The sequence below is a fragment of the Bombina bombina genome, chromosome 8 (assembly GCF_027579735.1).
Source record: "Bombina bombina isolate aBomBom1 chromosome 8, aBomBom1.pri, whole genome shotgun sequence".
Lineage (NCBI taxonomy): Eukaryota > Metazoa > Chordata > Amphibia > Anura > Bombinatoridae > Bombina > Bombina bombina.
In genome coordinates this window covers 212,235,170-212,254,573 of record NC_069506.1, presented here as the reverse complement: position 1 = coordinate 212,254,573, position 19,404 = coordinate 212,235,170, and the positions used below count along the sequence as shown (strand labels likewise).

General features: G+C 38.3%; 1 protein-coding gene across 1 annotated transcript in view; it reads right to left on the bottom strand.

Annotated features, from left to right (window-relative positions):
• The window catches only part of LOC128638737 (carcinoembryonic antigen-related cell adhesion molecule 19-like), a 397,938-nt gene that overhangs the window by 148,978 nt on the left and 229,556 nt on the right, over positions 1–19,404 (bottom strand). The gene's annotated exons all lie outside the window — the stretch shown is intronic.

Here is a 19,404-nt window from a genome sequence, read left to right as displayed (position 1 = left end):
AAATAATAATTTTGTAACCTGGTATATACCAATAGATTGATTTAGATGAATAGGCTATATTGTGATTTGGGGAGGAATTACCTACCTCCAAGTAAGTCTTATGATTTAAAACAGTGCTCTTTTATTTAAAAAAAAAATACTTGTTTTCTTGAAAAATGAGCATGCTTGGGAAGAAACAAAATAGGTTTCTATGCGATATTGCCAATGGTAAAGATGGAGCTTAAACCAAAATATTATCCAGGAAAGAAGCAATAGAGAATATTTAAGCTTATGTAATTGAAAAGAGCTCACAGAACCTTTGTTAAAATTCTGGGGCTGAAGCAAAACAATTGGCAGAGCAACACATTAAAAGAAAGTGTTGAAACAGGCAAACCTGAGATACTACAAATGATCCTTGTGAATAAGAATATGAAGGTATGCATCTTCAAATTTATTGTGGAGATGTGCTGACTCTGACGGACCACACATAAAAAGATGGGAACTGTATCCCATCTTAAAGTCTGAGCTTTCAGGAATTTGATAAAGTTTTTTTCAGATCTAGGATAGATAAAAAAAATGCCCTCCTTGTTTGGAATGATAAAGATTGATATAAAACCATAGATTTCATTCCAATTCCTAAAACTGGAACAAAAGCAATAAAATATCACAAAAACACTGAAAGAAAACTTTGGTCTTCTTAGGAGGTTTCAGGACATGAGACAGAAGAATCCTTCCCTGAGGAGGTCTGGACCTGAGGCCTGTACTGTATCCCTGAGATACTAAATAATGAACCCATACTTTCTGAAAAGGTTAACTCTGCCCCCTACAAGAATTGTATCAGGATCGGAGGTCGCACCTTCAAGCTGATTTTGAGGAACATTATGTCTTCTTAGTCTGTTTGTACTTGTTACAGCTCAAACTCAGATACCAGGAAGTTTTTGAAGACATTTGATTCCTAGAAAGAGTAAAGGAAAAAAATGTTTAACGGCTCTATCTTTTTCTAGATACTTTGTCCTTGGAAGAAAGGTTCATTTTCCCCCAGTAGCTGTAGATTTTATGCATCTAAACTAGGACTCAATAAAGGGCCAGATTACAAGTGGATCAGATTTTAACGCTCCCGCTTGCGCACTACCTTGGCTAAAAGTAAGCTTTTTTGCATGCGTCAGGTAGCGCACGTATTACAATGTGAAAGTAAAAAGTTATTACTCGTAAAAAGCCGGTTAAAATTTTCACACACGTTAACATATTCCTTCATAGATTTTAATGGAGTAAAAAAAAGTGGGGAAAAACTAACACCCTATTCCTGTGCAAATAAAATCACATATTCTCAAGTGCTCTAACCCAACATGAAAATATGAATATTTCACATTCCAATGTTCTTCATGTAGAAATATGCATTCTATTTATTCATAAATATATATATATATATATATATATATATATATATATATATTCATAAATATATATATATTGTGACAGAAAGCAAGGCCTGGTTATAAATGGAAGATATTTAAGACCAAGCATTGTACATGCTATTTCTCCTTTCAGTTAAAACCCCAGGGAGAAAGAGTGTGTATTTGATTATCCCAGACAGCTGTGAAGCTGTCCAGCAGCTAATCACAGGTGTGGCTAATTAGAAGTTGTGAGGGTTTAAATAGCATCCACACTTAGGCCTTGAGAGAGAGATATACAGCTACAGAAGCTGGTGTGTGTGTTTTGTTACACTGTGTAAAAGACTTTTGTTCCTGTGAACTGTAAAAGGACATTATTTTTACAAAGCACTTGTGGAATGCTGTGAAGTGCTGGGACACATTTAAAAGCACTTAACTTTGCTGCAGAGGAAGGATTTCCCTCTTTTGAAAATGAACTGCCTGGTTGTTATTGCTGTGAAAAATAAAGCCTTTTAAACTACAGTGGATTGTCCTGTGCTGCATTTGTGCCCTAGAAGACCGTGGTTAAAAGTGTTCCTGTCACAATATATATATATATATATATATATATATATATATATATATATATATATATAATGGTATTTTCAATATGATGATGTTTGTAGAATAATCAAGAAAAATCTTCCCATATTAATGGGTGACAAAGGGCTTAGATAAATTATTGAACAAGGTTGCATGTTTATTCCAAAAAGGAACGTTACATTAGGTAATATTCTTGCACCGAGCATGCTCAGGACTGACTCTAATTCTGGGTCATCCTGGATGCGGTACAATGGCACCTATAAATGTGGCAGAAAAACATGCACCTCGTGCGATCATTTAAATATCTCCAACACATTTAGATTGCATGTCACAGGAGAACAATATGACACAAAGGGATGCATAAATTGCAAGAGTACCTTGTCATTTACATAATTGAGTGTACCCAATGTAAAAAGCAATACACAGGGAGAACAACCAGAAAGGTTGGTAAACGTATCAGGGAGCATTTATCTTATGTAACCAGTAAACGAAGATGCTCAGCACTCTCTTCACATTTTATAGACTGTCATCATCAAGATGTGACCCATTTCAAATGGCAGGCGATTGAACAAATTAAAACACCTCCTAGGGGTGGGGACAAGTTTTCCATACTCTGCAAACAAGAAATATATTAGATCTTTAAAACTAGGTGTTTAGTGACTTTAGGGTTTAACTCAGAGTATGATATCATCAATTACTGGCAGAAATGACCATTTCACATCTAGACCCCACACTATCACCAGACGTTTTTAATCTTAGTTTTAGTTTTGGTTTTAATTTTGGCTCCATGTTGTTGGAGAGAAACTTTAAAGAACATGATCAACTATGGTTGTACCATTGTGAATCTTTGTATGGGGTCCTTCTTAAATACTTTATCTTAATGTACGTTTCGATAGTGTTTAAGATCTGATCTAAATATTCTTTTCTCCCCATATTGATCATTGGCTGAATATTTCTAAATTGATTGATGTTTGATCTGATTCTATTTATCTCTAATATGTATATCTTCCCTTCATATGTGTGTGTAGCTATATATATATCTATATATCTATATATATATGTATATATTATGTACATGTATGTGTATATGTGTGTATAAGTATATCCGTCTATATATTTGCATTTTTATGGACAGGGCATTACCAAGAATGCTATTTACAGCATCTCTTAGTCTTTCATTTGCCATCTGTTGCTACTATTCAATTAATCTTATGTGTATATACATGTGATTCATTTATGTTTTTCTTTATTCACATATGTATATCCATATAATGTGAATATATGCACATGTGAGGATGCACATTTATGCATTTATTATCTATGAATCTAATATGGTTAAAATGATCACTGCTTAGGTATTTTTCTAATCAATCATTGGGTCATCTTTAAATGTTTATTATCAGAACCAACCAATTGTATTTCAATACATGTAAAGAATATGTTTATACAATTATTTGTAAGTGTTTAAACGGTTAAATTGTTGGCCACTTGTTTTTAACCAATCAAATCAATGTGTGTTTAGCATAAAAAGGTACACCCCCCCACAGGTGCTATTCTATGATTACGGTCAATACGACTGAAACCGGTCAGACTCAGCTATGCTAACTGCTTAACCACCTTGGTTTTGTATGTCTACATATTTTTTTAAGGAATAAAAGTGACTTGTTTTTCTATCACTTTGCTTCATTTTTTGGAACTTTCTTCATTTATTTTATATATATATATATATATATATATATATATATATATATATATATATATATATACGCACCACGTCAAGGTCCTTTCCATAGCCTGAGTCCCTAACACAGGCACACCATCATGCGAGCTCACAGAGCCAAACAAACTGAGAACAAAGAAGGGGTGCACAGCTTTCCCATTTGTCCAGATGCGGTGACTAACCTGGTTGGTTCTTGCACCCATTCCAGACTGGGGTTAACTGCCTGTGGCTCTGGTGACATCACAGCTTTTTTGGAGTGCTATTTAGCACCCAGGGCTGGATGTTGCTGAGTCACAGGATGTGTACCTGATCCGGTCTTGGAGTGCAGTTCCCTTCCATGTTTTATATATATATATATATATATATATATATATATATATATATATGTAAAGACAGTGTGATACAGCGCTATGAACCTGGACAGTCCCAATTTGTATTAAATATACCAGTATAGTCCTATGTGTGTAGGGGTCCCTTTGTTTTCTTCCAGTGACACCAAATGTTAGTGTTTGGAGGGAATAAGAGTCATTCAATTCCACCTGCAGCCTTTTCCCAAAGGTGAGAGAAGTCCCCCTGTGAACATGGAAGCTCCTTGGGGCAAAGATATCTGAAACAGAAGAGGGAGGGGCGCACAGCAGAGAAAAACTCCTGGTGTAGTATGTCTGGACACTTGTTTGATGGTTACAAAACAGTGACAAATGCAAACTCACGTGTTTCCACCTCAACCATATGAGGTATAGATAAGACTCTGAGTGGTGAATATCCACTAGGGAAGGCAATCAAAATCCCCTTGCATCTGCGACCTGTCTTTCACTCCTCCTGAACAGTCCTCACCTCTCCGGCAGAAACTTAACCACTTCTAGAAAGGGGGGGCTGTAACATGTGTCTTGGAGGAAAAGTCTCTTGCAAACGTTAATGATTAGTGGGTTAAATGAATATATGTGTCAAACAACTTGAAGTTCTAAAAGGGTGTTTTATTCAGAGACACAAATCATATAAAAGTCATATAAAATTTCCATAAAAAATATATATTTTCCATAAAAAGTCACTTAAAAACCGCTTCTGCCAGAGCAAATGCAATGTAACAGCATGTGTGAACGGTTATAGTAAGAAACTCACTCGTATATGCTAAACCACTCTGGCTGGTTGTATTGATCCCCAGTGAATCTGGGTCCTTAGCAGGCAGTGCCGTAGCACTTCGTTGTTTGAACTCGGCTCGTGAGGGGTCGTGGCCTGACGCGTTTCGTGACACGATTGGTCACTTCATCAGAGGTAGGGTACGCCCCCCCTAAGCCTCCTATTTGTACACATGTAGCGTCGTCTCTAGTGCCTCCCTCCATATTTGATCTGGGCACTGGTGTGATTTAAGTGATCCATTCTAAGGGCAAATTCGTGTACTATAGAACGATATCACTCTCCCCTCAATAAGCTAAACTGAAATTTCTTTTGTTAAATCCCTTGAGAGAGATTTTTTTGTGTGTGATATACTTACAAAACCACTTCAAGTTTTAATACACTTTTCACTGCAAATCGCCTTCCTATCTGTTTCTTACTTTGAAACAACTTCACATTTGATAAAAACTTTTTTAATAAAAACATTTCCTATACTTGTGTGAGTATATTATTTGCAGCTAGGATACTGTTATACTCACTCCTGAACCTATGTGTATGAACCTATATTTCTGCCTCAAAATTATTTGCATGTGTAAAAACCAATTGAGCTCTCTCTTTACTTATGTTTTTATTCTGTTTTCTCTTCTTTTAATTTTTATTGGTCTTTTCACTGCTATTTTATTTTCTGGTTGTTTCTTATTTATAATAAAGCTGCCAGATCTATATCTTTGTTTAGTCCCCCTGGATCCAAGCTTTTCAAAGCGTGGATCCAGAAGGTCTCTCTTTTTCTTAGCTCCAGTAGTCTGCTCCCTCCCTTGGGACCTACTGTTACTTGCTCAATTGCTTTGATAAAAAATTGTGATGGATCTTTATTGTGCACATTTGTGAAATGTTTAATTAGAGGTGTTTTTAGGGCTCCAGCTTCTATGTTCTTCATATGCTCGAGGCATCTCACCTTGTTTTTGGGAGAACAAAAAGAATTTTTAGCACTTTAGTTACGAGTTTTACGCTACAGATTTGTAGCATAAAACTCTTAACTGCTGACTCTAAAATGCGGTAGGAATCTTGCGGGTAAGGGGCTACCTCTCACTTTTTGGCCTCCCAGGACAGACTTGTAATACCGGCATTAGGCAAGTCCCATTGAAGAAATAGGATGCGCTATTGGCGTAAGTGGATTTGCGGTATTGCCAAGTCTGGCCAAAAAAGTGAGCGGTGCCCCTGTACCCGAAAGACTCGTAATACCTGCTGGCGTGAAAAAGCAGCGTTAGGACCGGCTAACGCTGCTTTTTCACTCTAACGCAAAACTCGTAATCTAGCCGAAGGTTTCTAATAGATCAGCTGTCAATTTTAAGACAGTGGAACAATCAAAAAATAACATACAAAAAATACATACAAAAAACTCCATACAAATGGGGGCTAATAAGCTGCATATATATCATGTAAATTGCAGCAATATCATTCAACAATTATATACGTTCAGGGGCTGAATTATCAAGCTCCGGATTTAACTTGATGCCCTGTTTCTGCGCAAGCCTTCAGGCTCACCAGAAACAGCAGTTATGAAGCAGCAGTCTTAAGACCGCTGCTCCTTAAAGGGACAGTCTACACCAAAAATTTTCTTATTTAAAAAAATAGATAATCCCTTTATTACCCATTCCCCATTTTTGCATAACCAACACAGTTATATTAATATACTTTTTACCTCTGTGATTACCTTGTATCTAAGCCTTTGCAGACAACCTCCTTATCTAAGTGACTTTGACAGACATGCAGTGTAGTCAATCAGTGAAGACTCCTAAATAACTTCACGGGAGTGAGCACAATGTTATCTATATGACATATGTGAACTAGCACAGTCTAACTGTGAAAAACTTTCAAAATGCTCTGAGCTAGGAGGCGGTTTTCAACTGTTTAGAAATCAGTTTGAGCCTAGCTAGTTTTAGCTTTTCAAAAATACCACCAAGGGAACAAAGCAAATTTGAAATTGGAAAGTTGTTTAAAATTGCATGCCCTATCTGAATCATGAAAGTTTAGTTTTGACTTTACTGTCCCTTTAACTGGTTCCCTGCGTCTGAGGCTGCGGACATCAATCCACCCGATCCTATACGATCGGGTTGATTGACACCCCCTGCTAGCGACCGATTGGCCGCAAATCTGCAGGGGGAGGCATTGCACAAGCAGTTCAACAGAACTGCTTGTGCAATGTTAAATGCTGACAGCGTATGGTGTCCGCATTCAGCGATGTCTAGCAGACATGATATGCCACAGCGTATCATGTCCGCCAGACAATGATAATTCAACCCCCATAACTGGTCCGCTGCCTCTGAGGCTGCGGTTTGCAATCCGCCAGATCCTATACTATCGGGCTGATTGACACCCCCTGCTAGCAGTTCTGGTGAACTGCTTGTGCAATGATAAATGTCTGTCGGACATGATATGCTACAGTGTATCATGTCAGACAGACATTGATAAATCAGCCCCACAATGTTCTAGGGACCTCAAGAATATATAAAATTATTGGAAAGACATATAAAAGGGGCATACAAAAATCTAAAGGAATATGAAAGAATTCTTATAGGGACAAAAAAAGAAATATTCTTCTTAAAGGGACAGAATCAAATTCTTCGAGGGGCATGGAAAACAGGTTTAAATGAACATAAGAAGTCTTAAAAGGACATACAAAATTATTATTAAAGGGACATAAATAAACTATATCACCTATGACCAAATGCCAAGTTATGCTAATTCCTAATGGAAAATATTGTGAACCATCTGTCAACAGTCAGCTAGATTACGAGTTATGTGCCCTATAGGGAAATTAACAAACACAAAAAAAGTTGCGTTATTTAACCCCCTAAAGCGCAGCTATTACAAGTTTTTAAACAGCCGGCTTGTGTGTGCGATATGGCTGCGTTGAGCCCCATACCGCACACAATCCAAGTGCTGTTTTGACGTGCTGGCGAACGCTTCCCCCATTGACAAAAGCCTAACACCTGCGATCGCGGAATGAAAAGCTCCGTTATGCAGCCCCAATGATGTCTATGGTGGAAAAAAACTAATGTTTAAACCTAACACCCTAACATAAACCCTGAATCTAAACACCCCTAATCTACTGCCCCCGACATCGTCGGCACCTACATAATGTTATTAACCCCTAATCTGCCGCACCCGATATCGCTGCCACCTAAATAAAGCTATTAACCCCTAATCTGCCGCTGCCTATATTGCCGCCACTATACTAAAGTTTATTAACCCCTATTCCCCTGCACCCCAACATCACCCACACTATAATAAATCTATTAAACCCTATTCTGCCATTTCCCGACATTGCCACAACTAAATAAAGCTATTAACCCCTAAACCTTTGGCCTCCCACATCACTACCACTAAATAAATCTATTAACCCCTAAACCGCCAGCCCCCCACATCGCAAAAATCTAAATTAAACTATTAACCCCTACACCTAAATCTAACCCTTAACCTAACCCTAACAACCCCTAAATTTAACATAATTAAAATAGAGCTAAATTAAAGTTACAATTATTAACTAAATAATACCTATTTAAAACTAAATACATACTTACTTGTGAAATAAAACCTAAGATAGCTACAATATAACTAATACTTATATTGTAGCTAGCTTATGTTTCAATTTTATTTCACAGCTAAGTTTGTATTTATTTTAACTAGGAAGACTAGTTAGTAAATTGTTTTTAACTATTTACTAACTACCTAGTTAAAATAAATACACAAACAAGCGAAGGGTTAAAGACCCTTCTCAGAATACACTCATAGCACTCCTAGTAGGCATATGTGACGTGAATTAAACTAGATGTAACATGGGCAACGAATGGTTAGAGAGATCTCATTGGATTAAATAAAATATAACTTTTAATTGTTAACACATAAAAACAGAGTTAAAATCTAGGGATGTGCAGGTTAAAATTGAAAAACTCGTAGTAGAGTGTTGAGATACTGAAATTAATACCTGACACCAAATCTTCAGATCAGGTTAGGTTTATCACTACGTACAACCCACAAACAAATAAAGTAGTGGAAATTTTGCAAGACAACTGGCACATCTTGAAAGCAGACCCGGTACTAGGAAGCCTTTTGGATGATAAGATAGCCGTTGGCTATAAGAGATCACGTAACCTAAAAGATCTAATAAGTCCAAGCCATTTTCATGGAGAAAGAACAAAAACAAAACTTAAAAACGGCTCTTTCAAATGCGGAGTCTGCAGCACCTGCAATTACATGCAAAAAACCAATACTGTTACTGATAGATTCGGCAAGACTCACAAAATAAATGCATATATTAACTGTCATACTGAAGGGGTTGTCTATGCTCTAAAATGCAAATGCAATTTATTCTATGTTGGGATGACCACTAGGAAAATAAGAACCAGGTTACAAGAGCACTTAAGAAACATCAAAAATGCCCATAAAGATAATCAGGCAGGAAAAACCATTACAACTGTAGCCAGACACTTTCTGTTAACACATAAGTCAAAGCAATCTGAATTGCAATGCTTTGGCCTACAGAAAATTGATCTGGGAATAAGAGGTGGTAACCAAGAAAATGCACTCTTAAAAGCAGAAACAAGGTGGATTTTCCTCTTAAATTCAGTTTATCCCCAAGGGCTAAACGAACAGAATAACTTCGCCCACTACCTCGGATGAGTGAGCAATTATAATATCTCCAATGTGTGGAGGGAGATGAAATATCAGCCCATTACAACCATATAAGAACATTAATCATGATACAAGATACAAATTAATTACATACTTGTCATTAAGAATCTTTACTTAAATATGTAATATTGTTAAATAAAGCTAAGATTCACATATAAACATTAAAACAACTAACTATTAGATACCTAAAGAGGCTTATTCGTAATATCAGCTCAAATAAGAGAAGAAAACACAAACACCCATATAAATAATAAATTTAGGACAAATCACTCACTTCTCACATTTTTTATTGTTAAAAGGTGATGTAACACCTTAGGTTGTCATGTTTTAGCACTCACAGTTTATTCTTTTTCCATCACGTAATTGCCCCCCCCACAAGGCCCATTTGCAGCAACATTCGTTGTTGCAATCACATTTAAACTTAAAGATTAAATCACTTTAAGCAGTAGATAATTTAGACTAAACTATGATAGTTCACCTAAGATTCATTATAGAACAGTAATCATATCAAGAAAGACTACTGGAGGTCTCTACAACAATGTAATAGAAATATACACTCCATAGGAGAAATGAATATAATACAATATTCAAACATACTGTGAAACTATCAATGTCTCTAAATTATACAAGAATCACACATCATAATTTCATAGATCACTTAAATACTAAGGAGAGTATGTCTATATGGTATATAAATATCGACTGCTAATACACCCCTTCACGATAAATCACGAATCACCAAAGAGATGGTTCACTAAAATAAAAGATTACCACAATTTATAGAACTAACACAATAATCCTGGATATCTGCTGATTAGGCATTATAATAATAACAGTTGATCGATCACATACTACAAACACATAGTGCACAAACAATCACACTTAGGTTGGTGGCACAATGAAAATAAAGTCACACAGAGGTATTTCATTTATTTATTGGGAATAGGTACAACTATATAAGTTAATATAAGAAGCAATAAGTACCCTCTTAAATATAAGGCAAGATCAATATCACGTATCTAGCTTATCAACATCTAAGTTCAGTGATGGAACCCCTTGAGAGTATTATCACCAGTCATATGGTATCCACGCTAACCTCACGTCATACGTGACGTCACCGAGGTGGGAGGAGAATCAGCCTCCTGAACACATAAATAGCCAATGTTAGCACGACGCGCGCACACACCCCCCTTTGAGAAAGCCGTGAGAACGGCGAAACATGTTAGGGAACTGGTGAGGAGTCAGGGAGCTCCTGTGTTTGTTAGGGCTTACTCGTAGTAGAAATATTAATCTGATACTCATTATTTTTGGCGGTTCAGAACCGTTTAACTAACACTTAGTTGTGTATGATGTACTCAGCTTTGACCTAGTTTAGAGCCTCCGGGTGCTTGATTAACCACCGAGATTAGTTTGGTCGCCATAACAGTGTATAGCCTTTGAGCCACAATTACTTAGGAGGGTATTCGCAGGTGGTGACTATCTAGGGGTGAACTTTCAGTTACAAGTATCAAGAAAGACTGCCGGTAGTTATAACACAAACTGTAGGCAGACAGAATATGGAGTGAATTGAAATCAATATTGAAAGATAGAAATGCTGATACTTAATGCACTTGATACTCACTAACTCCTTTCTGCCTGCACCTACCTATATATAGATACTAACGGTTTGCGCTAAATTTTAGCTAACCGAAACTGAATTATATATTAGCAAGGATTTGAGTGTCATTCTATATGAGACTGCTCTGATTGCATTGCATACTATCATAACTTATCACAGGTGTGGGAAAGCAATTTCGCTATAACTGCACTAATCTTAGACACACAAGACAGCAGTAATACAAATATACACACCATTTAGAGTGTTTCATTATAATATTTGACACCTAACTATTTAACTCAATCCTTGTTCTAAACCAATAGCCACCTATGTTGACCCTCATTTAATGACCAATCTCCTATCCGTATTAAAAGGTGGGTTCCTTCAAGTGAAAAACGAATAGTAACAAACCACAATATTACACTTAAAGTGGTTAACAAAAGGTTTTCACCCAGGATAACTCTAAAAACAATATGTTGAGATGATATACTAATTTAAACGATGTATTAGATATCTACTCAAATAAATACTATTTGTGATCTGATTTAATACTTGCCAGCAGATAACTTGATACCCAAGTATGCACCAAGCACACTGATTGTACAAACATATATTATCATAGGAATACATTTATAATTCAGTAGGGGCTCTGATCTTATATATGAGCACTTCTGAAATATACAAGAATCTAAGAACACCACTATTTATATTGGGCCACACGATTACCCATCAGAGGAGTACACCTTATCTGTAACTGTGGTGACATCTGATAATACTCCACTGAAAGAGTGTTCATTTTCATTCACTATGTGAAATATGCACATTCAGGTATCATTATCTAAAGCATAATTCTTTACTCAGGTACAATCTTACATTCAGGTATTAATTTCAGTATCTCAACACTCTACTACGAGTTTTTCAATTTTAACCTGCACATCCCTAGATTTTAACTCTGTTTTATGTGTTAACAATTAAAAGTTATATTTTATTAAATCCAATGAGATCTCTCTAACCATTCGTTGCCCATGTTACATCTAGTTTAATTCACGTCACATATGCCTACTAGGAGTGCTATGAGTGTATTCTGAGAAGGGTCTTTAACCCTTCGCTTGTTCGTGTTGATGAAATTAATACACAGCACCACGTACCCCAATCAAGAGCCAAGGAGCTACTGAATATAATGAGGGTGTAGGCAGTCTAATTTAATAGGTAGTGCCACTGAACTTTCTCTTTCTTGTTAAAATAAATACAACCTTACCTGTGAAATAAAACCGAAAGGCTAGTGAAAGGCACAGTGTGAGCGGTAGATCTAAAATAATGGATAGACTTAGAAGTGGATGGGTGCAGCATGCCTGATGCACACGGTGCTACCGTGCCCATGATCAGAGTGTTATATGCCCGGCCATGGATAAAAGGTGCAGAAAATGAAACTGAATGGGCCATTTTGAAGTGGTGTGTAAAACTGAATACATTAAGGAGATGCAGGTGGACAGTGACCAAGAGGGTCAGGAAGTATCTTTTGTGGGGTCTGTTGTGGAACGGCCAAACTCAGAGGAAGATTGGAAGGTTACTTTTACTCTAATGGGAGACAAAGTTGATTTTAAGATTGACACAGGAGCAGATATCACTGTAATGTCTTTTGCTGCATTTATGAAACTGCCTCGACAGCCCCAGGTAGCGAAGGTTACTACAAATGTCCATAGTCCCGGTGGCCGCATTGATTGTGCGGGGAAATTTCTTGCCAGCTGTGAGTACAAGCAAAGAAAATTCACCATGTGGGTGCATGTGATTCGAGGCCAGTGTGTTAGCAATTTATTGAGCAGAAAAGCAGCCTGTTATTTGGGCCTCGTGGCCAGAGTAAATGAGATCTCCGAAGATATGTTTGGCGAATTGGGCCTACTGAATTGCAAGCCAGTTCGTATAGCACTTAAAAGTGACGCAGTCCCATACAGTATTTCTACTCCCCGTAGAATTCCGTTCCCGCTCATGCCTCAAGTAGAGAAGGAGCTTATGCTATGGGGGTTATTGAAGAGGTTGTTGAAGCAACTGACTAGTGTGCCCCCATTGTTCCGGTTGCAAAGAAAAATGGAAGGGTGTGCATCTGTGTGGACCTGAAAAGGTTGAATGAGGCAGTGAAGAGAGAGAGATTTGTGCTGCCGACATTAGAAGACATAGCTCCAAAGTTGACTGGGGCGAAGTTCTTTTCTACATTAGACGCTTCTAGCGGCTTTTGGCAGATCCCCCTGGATCCAAAGTGCCGCAAACTGACTACCTTTATCACACCGGTAGGTCGGTTTTGCTTCTGCAGACTCCCCTTCGGGATATCCTCTGCCCCAGAAATCTTTCAAAGGGAAATGAGTTCTCTCCTAAGTGACCACGTGGGCACGGCAGTCGTCATGGACGACATTCTGGTGTACGGGTCTACAGCAGAGGAGCATGATCAGCGTTTAAGTTGTGTGCTGCAGGCTATCAAAGAGTCTGGGCGGAAGTTAAATAAAGAGAAATGCCATTTTAGGAAAACTGAATTATGTTACTTTGGGCATATGATCAATGGGGATGGCATCAAGCCAGACCCCGAGAAAATTTGTGCTATTGAACAGATGAAAAGTCCTTCTGATGTACATGAGCTGAGACAGATATTGGGCCTTGTAAATTATGTGGGCAAGTTTCTTCCAGATTTATCAACGGTTCTACACCCTATCACAGAGTTGCTAAAGAAAGACATTGCCTGGGTCTGGGGACCTTCACAAGAAAAAGCTTTTATACAGGCCAAGTCCCTGCTGGGGTCTGCCCCAGTGCTGGGGTTCTACGACCCTTCCAAAAAGACTGTGGTTAGTGCTGATGCAAGCAGTTATGGGTTGGGGGCTGCTCTCCTGCAGTTAAATGAAAATAAACTACAGCCCATTGCCTACTGTTCCTGCACACTGATGGCTGCGGAGTGAAAATACGCACTCTTATGATATTGACAAAACACTCTTAAGATGCCAGAGACTTTTAATGAGACTGCTCAGGCTCAATGTTCAGGCAGTGCATGTGCCGGGGAAACAACTGGTTGTGGCGGATATTCTATCCAGGCTCCCGCTGGCTGCTGCTGAAGAATCTTCCACTGAATCTGATGTGAAAGTGTATGTTGATTCAGTTCTGGCCTCTAAGTCAATTTCTTCAAGGAAACTGGAGGAGATAAAGAAAGACACATATTTGGACACAGATCTGCAAGAGGTTATAAAGTGCATAAAAGAAGGCTGGCCCGAGAGCCAGACAGCCTGGATGTCTTTAAGTTCTTACCAGCCAGAGGTCACAGCTCACGGAGCTGGAGGGGTTGGTGCTGTTCCAAGACCGCATTGTAATTCCTGTCAGCATGAGGAAGGATATGTTAAACAGGATTCACGATGGCCACCTAGGCATTACAAAGTGCAGAAAAAGGGCAGCTACAGCTGTGTGGTGGCCTGGGATCAGCTCCGACATTGCAAATCACGTGTCTAAATGTGCCTTTTGCTGGGAACGCCGGCCTACTCAGAGAAGGGAGCCCTTGATTTCTACTCCACTGCCTGTGGGGCCGTGGCAGAAAATAGCTGCTAATTTGTGTGAACTGCACGGGAAAAAGTTCCTTGTTGTGATCGACTACTATTCCAGGTATTTGGAAACTGCACCCCTGAATGATATCACAAGTCAAGTCGTTATCAGTCATCTGAAGAGCTTGTTCGCCCAGTGGGGCATTCCAATGGAGCTGGTGAGTGATAATGGTATGCAGTTTGCTTCCACAGAGTTCAGTGCTTTCAGCTGGGAATATGACTTTGTACATTCCACGTCAAGTCCACATTATCCGCAGGCCAACGGAATGGCTGAAAGGGCAGTTCAAACAACAAAATTCATTCTAAAGCAATCTGAGCCGTACCTAGCCCTCTTGTCATACAGGGCGACGCCCATTCAAGCCACCGGGTTTAGCCCGGCACAGCTGATGCTAGGACGCCAGATTCGCACCACTTTACCCTCAGTGGGTGTCTTCAAACCGCCTGGCCCTGTTCCTCGGGACGAAGTCCTTAGGAGGGATGAAGAGGCCAAAAAGGGTTATCGTTTCTTCTACGACAGGAGACATTCTGTCAGGCCCTTACAGGAACTGAATGCGGGGCAAAGTGTCTGAATTAAACTGGATGATGAGAAGAAATGGAAGATGCCTGCTATGGTAAATGGACGCTCTCCAGAACCAAGGTCTTATACAGTCCTTACTGATGGAGGGACGGTTACACGCCGTAACCGAAGACATCTTCAGCCTGTACCTGAGAGTCTGAAACTGGATGCCTCAGTACCACCGCCAGTGGGATCCCCTGTTCTAAGAGAGGTGCCTTCCCCTCAGCAAGATAACAGCAGGGATATATCTTTGCCTCCAGCGGACTCTTATTCACCATCTTCTGTATCAGAGGACAGTTCATGCAAAGTTACATCAAGCGGAAGAGTGGTGAAACTTCCGGCCCGATATAGGGACTGACTTTAGCTAGAACAGTGACCGGAAGTATGGGCAGAATAATCCCATGGTCACTGTGGACTAGGGTAGTCTACCCCGATGTCCAGGTCAGGATGTAATTTATGTGTTTATATTTTCTGAACCTATTTGTTTATATATTGTTCAAAGAAAAAAAAAATGTTGTTGTATACTCTGTTCGTATACCTTGTTATTTGTTATATTCAAATGTATGCTTCGCCTTTAAAAAAGGGGAAGATGTGATGAGAGCAGGATGTGATGTCACTAGTTTGGGGACGGGGCTTAGGTCCGGTAGTCTGTGTCGCAGTTAGTTAGTGAAGTCAACCTGACTAGATGTATATTTCTATGCTCTGTAATAAAATAGAGTTGTACCATCATTGCTGTGTCCTGCATATGTCCTGCATCTCATGACAATAACTATGTTTACTAATTAGCTGATTATTTCACTTGTGCTCCAGTTAAAATATCCTAATATATCCTGTTAGGAAGGCCTGAGGACAGGTTTAAAAAACAGTGATCTAAGGTGATCAGCCCCCACCCCCCAGCCAGTTATGTGTGAAATGAAAAATTCTACATGATATCAACAAATATACACAGTCCATACACAAGCTAGTCCTTTCTGAGTAAATGTGCATAAACCGATATATCTGACCAGTTTACATTTTTAGTGTTCCCAGTTGTTGGCTGACTGCAATTTCCTAGATAGTTATTAAAAATACTTTACCAATAAACTGAGAAAGTCAGAGAAAATTAAAAAACTGCTTTGTATGCATGTGCCAGACTCTGACATTAGCTGTAAACAAGCTTTTATTGTTTCAGTGACAGATGCCACACTAGCACTGACATCATCTGGGAACTCTGCAAAGGCGCAATTCATACTAGAATGCAGAGAACCAGCAGGGCACATTGAGTTTAAAACTTACAAATCAATACATTGGCCAATTTGAGGTTTGGATATAGGGCCAAAGTTTGATACATTTTTCTTTACAAAAATAATAAAAATAAGCTATTTAGAAAAATTGCATCCAAATGGACTGGGTTAAGTAAACTGGAGCAATAGGATTTAAAAACAAAATATATGTGTACAATTTCCCTTTAAGTGTGGTGGAGACCGGAAGGGGCGGAGACACGCAAGGCTTCAGCGTGTTGTTACTCAGACTGAGAGAGTAAATCCGCACCTTGTTATACCAGCAAGCAATCTTTGGGGCCGTGTCTCATTTTCGGCTTGCGGATACTAGAGCTCCTGTCTGGAGCAGCTTGCACCCCGGTTCTCTCATAGAAGATCGCAGACCTTTTCGCCCAGGCTTATTTGATTAATATTGGTTCTGACGCCGGAGTGGTGCAGCGGAGGGCGCAAGTTAATTGGTACAACAGTACAGTTGAAGGCGAGTCTAGCCTGTGAGAGTGGTGGACGCAGGAGACACGCAAAATACCTCGACTGGCTGCACCGTGGTGACTCACTCCCTGATGACCTCTGTTAAGGAAGGCACCCCATATGCGATTTTGTGGATTCTGGTGAGAAAGCTGGAGAGGGGAATAGGCTCACAGAAAGGTGAAGTGATCATAGTCTGCTTTAGAGCCCATGGGGGGCTAGTTTATCACTCCTGCACAAACTGCTGATCATTTTCAGATAGCCGAACTTATGTTACCGCAATTTGATCAAATTAAAATGGACATAAGTAATCTGACTATAGAAATTAAACAGTTTACATTAAGATTAAATGAGGCAGAACAACGCATTTCTGATTTAGAGGATACTAAGATAAAGCAGGATCAAATAATGAAGGACCAAAGTATACAGATAGCAAGTCTACAATATAAGTTAAATAATTTAGAAGACCATGCACGACGTAATAATGTCAGATTCCTGGGCATACCAGAGTCAAATGAGTATCAAGATTTACTCAATCTTACTTCTTTAATAATACCACAGAGACTAGGAATAACACCTAATGTATTACCACTAGCAGTTGAAAGGGCACATCGTTTGGGACCATTAAAAACATTACCAGATGGATCAATTAAGGCTAGGCCAATTATAGTTAGGTTTCTTAATTTTCAGGATAAGGTAAAGCTTATGCATTATTATAGACAGAAGGCCCCATTAATAATTGAAGGTAGATCTATTTTAATGTTCCAGGACTTCTCGTTGAGACGTCTCAAAAAATGAAGATAAATAACCCCCTTATGCACAAAATTAATTCAGGCAGGCATTAAAGCTACGGTTATTTACCCTGCAAAGGTTAAGATATTAACAGATGTTGAAAACAAGATTCTTAATACTCCTGAGGAAGTCAGGGAATTTGCAAAAATTAAAGCTATCTCATGCTGAAATGGCTTTATATAAAACTGTTATTATATATTTTCATATATATGTATACATGGATTATTAGAATATACTGTTTATGGATTCGGTTCCGGTTAAAGATGTTGATGTTGCTCAAATATTTAATTTTTTTTTTTCTCCCCCATCTCCCACCTTCCTACTGGCTTTTGGCTTAACTAATTGGAAATTGAGCTGATTTTATACATTTATTAATGTTGATTGATATTTTTGATATTTTATAATGAATAATATAGTTAATCTTGCCTCTTGGAATGTTGGAGGGATATCATCACCGCAGAAGCGCAAAAATATTTTAGCACAGTTAAAGAGACATAAAATAGACATTGCTTTCCTCCAAGAAATGCATCTGAATGATCTTGAATTAAGTAAACTTAAAATTGACTGGGTGGGGGAAGTAGTGGGTACTCCGTGTGTAAATAGGAAAAAGGAAGTTGCCTTTCTGTGTCATAAAAATTTTCAATATAAAATCATAAGAATGGAGTTAGATCCAGAAAAAGGTATCTTATTATTCAGCTTGAAATAGCAGGAACAAAGCTTTTTGGGCAAATTTACAGCAAAAGTTGCTATCTAGTTTTGCAGAGAATTTGATTGTTGCAGGTGATTTTAATTTAGCTAAGTACCCTACATTAGATAGATTAAAACCCGTATTAAATAGGAACAGCAAACAGGAAATTAAAATGTTTAAAAAAATGTAATTTATTACATCTCAAAAATATTTGGCGGATTCAAAATCCAGATTTGAGAAAATTATCATGTGACTCCCATTCACATTATACAATTTATAGAATAGACTACTTTCTAGTAAGTGAAAAAATGCTAAGACTAGAGATGAAGCCTGAAATACAAGAAATAGTCATATCGGACCATGCTATTATCACTCTGAATCTTAAATTAGGTAACCCACAAGAAGCTAATTTTAATAGGTTCTTTTTCCCCAGATACCTTATGGCAAATACCCAATTCAAGGTGTGGTTAAGAATAAAATGGACAGATTTTATCCAGATTAATTCAACATTAGGAGTAAAAACAGAAACTCTATGGGAGACTTTCAAGGCAGTGATAAGGGGTGAAATTAAAGCCTAACTGGTAGTTCAAAAGCGCAAACGCATGGCTAGAGACATGGAACTTGCCTGTCAATTGCGTAATGTATATAATTCTTATATTAGCGATCCATCCAGGATGTTATGGGTAGCATATCAAAGAGTTAAAAAGGAAAGAGAACTATTTTTAGCACAAAAGATAGCAGAAGATGATCTTAGGAAGAGGTTTTTCTTTTTTAGACATGGGGTAAAGCAGGGAAATTCCTAGCAAATTTAACTAAATAAAAAAAAAAGAGGGATACAATTGGATCCATTAAGACTCTAGCAGGCAGAATTACTAGTATTAAAGAAATCCAACGTTATATATCCTCTTATTTTCAGGAAGTATACTCAGAGACTTCAATAAATACGCAAATTAAAAATGATTTTTGGGAAAAAATACAGGTTCCAAGACTAGAAA